Source organism: Protobothrops mucrosquamatus, unplaced genomic scaffold (genome assembly GCF_001527695.2).
Source record: "Protobothrops mucrosquamatus isolate PMUCROS unplaced genomic scaffold, P.Mucros_1.0 scaffold1403, whole genome shotgun sequence".
NCBI classification, from domain to species: domain Eukaryota; kingdom Metazoa; phylum Chordata; class Lepidosauria; order Squamata; family Viperidae; genus Protobothrops; species Protobothrops mucrosquamatus.
In genome coordinates, this window is record NW_015387588.1 from 264,018 (window position 1) to 266,366 (window position 2,349).

Genomic DNA, 2,349 nt, shown 5'->3' on the forward strand with positions numbered 1-2,349 from the left:
AGTCTGAGATCAGCCTGCCCAGAATATCTTGGGTGCTCATAACTCCTAATGATCAACTTCCCAAATAACCACGAGGATTCAGAGATAATCTGCTCTGAATTCCATATACTTGAGTCAAACAAGGATTTCATTGTCTTCATATCTTGCATGTGAGCACTGGAAAACTATAGGCTCTTTCAGCTGAAAAATCGCACTCTTTGTGAGAGAGGAATCCATTATTTCCAGTTCTATATCTTTATAAACAATTTAGATGAGGGGATAGAAGGGCAGCTCATCAAATTTGCAGATGACACCAAGCTAGCAGGAATAGACAACACTCCATAAGACAGACTCAGGATCCAGAAGGATTTTGACAGACTTGAACAATGGGCCCTACCCAGTGTTTTTTTTCTAAAAAAAAAAAAAGGTGCCGGAACTCACACATGTCATACAACCCGCCTTGCCTACCCTACAAGGTTCCATCCAAAAAAGGTGCCGGAACTCCGTTCTGGGCGTTCTATGAGAAAAAAAAGCCCTGGCCCTATCTAACAAAATGACATTCAATGGGAAAAAAGTAAAGAGCCATGGTGGCGCAGTGGTTAGAATGCAGTACTGCAAGCTAACTCACTGCTCACTCCAGGAGTTCGATTCTGACCGGCTCAAGGTTGACTCAGCTTTCCATCCTTCCGAGGCCAGTAAAACGAGGACCCAGATGTTGGAGACAATATGCTGACTCTGTAAACTGCTTAGAGATGGATGTAAAGCATGGTGAAGCTGCATAAGTCTAAGTGCTGTTGCTATTGCTATTCTCCTGTACATTTAGGCAAGAAAAAACAAATACATAGGTATAGAATAGATGGTCCTTGGCTCAATAGCAGTAACTGTGAGAAGGATCTAGGAGTCTGTGGACAACTATTTAACTCTGAGCCATCAGCAAAATGGTCATAAGTCACTCATGAACCATCACTGAAGTGGTCATAAGTTGAGAAGTACATGTATAGTATTGATTGAATTTCTTGATCGTTGAATTTTGCAAAGCTCTGGTCTATGATTGTCCATTCCCTTATGGACAAATCTTTCAATTTCTATAGCCACATGACTGAAGCCACGTTCCCTTTTTATGTGAACTGTGCATGGGACCTTGAGTGCATGGTTGTGACCACATGATATTTTTTTTTACCCCTTGCAGATATCCCTGTCTGCAAACATTCCACTTACGAGATTATGAATATTCCCATTACTGTTTAGGACAGTGTTTCTCAGAGACCTAAGGTTATAGTAACAGAATCATGTAAGACTGTAAGTATTTTTCTCCTCCATTGCTTTTATTCTCTGGAAAAGTTGGAGGGTCCTTCTGAAACATTTCCCATACCCTCCCATGCAGCTATGTGCCTCTGAGTTTCAACTTGCCTTTAGAGAAAGGGGGGAGGTGTTACTTTCAAGTGGGTTAGATAGAGAAACGAAACTTCAGCTAAAGACCATGAGAGCCTGAAGCCTTTTCAAGGACACCAAAACAAGTGTGGATTTGAAGCAGAAGGTTCCCATAACAAAGTGAACTTGTTGATATGGACTACGTAAGACGTTGGGGGTTTGGCTGAAAAAATTATTGTTTAAGTCTATGAATTGGTGTTTGAACCTCAGTTAGTTTTGCTTCGACAAAGCCATGCAGTGTATTCAATAAATACTAAGATTTTCAGAGATGGAATGAACCTAGAGTTTTATTTGGATTCTCGAGCTGGATGTTGACAATCTCTGGATGGAGATATCTTTTGATTTGACAATCAGATACTCCGATTGTCCAGTCTGCAGTTCTCCCTCCTGTATGCCAAGGTCATTCTCACACACCATTACATGTGCTGCATGTCTTCATAAAATCGAACCAAGAAAACGTGCCTAACTAACACCCACTGTTTTCACATGCAACACTATGATCAATTAAGTAACTAAAGGTTGGCCACATGGCCTACGTTTCATTTCCCTTTGAGCTAACTACTCTTTCTCAACTGCTTCTGGTACTACATTCCTCTTTATGTCTCAGAGATTAAGGAATTTGTTTATCTTTAAACTTGCAAAGCACATGCACACCCACACAGTCACACCTTCCAAGAGGTCAGTGAATGGCGAAAACAAATGCCAAAATTCAGGGGAAGTGGGGGAAAAAACCAGGACAGGTGATGAAACGCTTTAATTCGTGATGAAATGCTCGTTGTGCGCAACGTTGTGACACCAGCATGAAGAAATGGAGCTGGCTTTGCAATGTCCCAATGCACAGTTCATCCTTTTGGTGTCACTGTGGTTCCAAATGCTCTGTATCATAGAACAATGTTTCTCAACCTTGGCAGCTTTAAGATGTGTGGACTTCAACTCCCA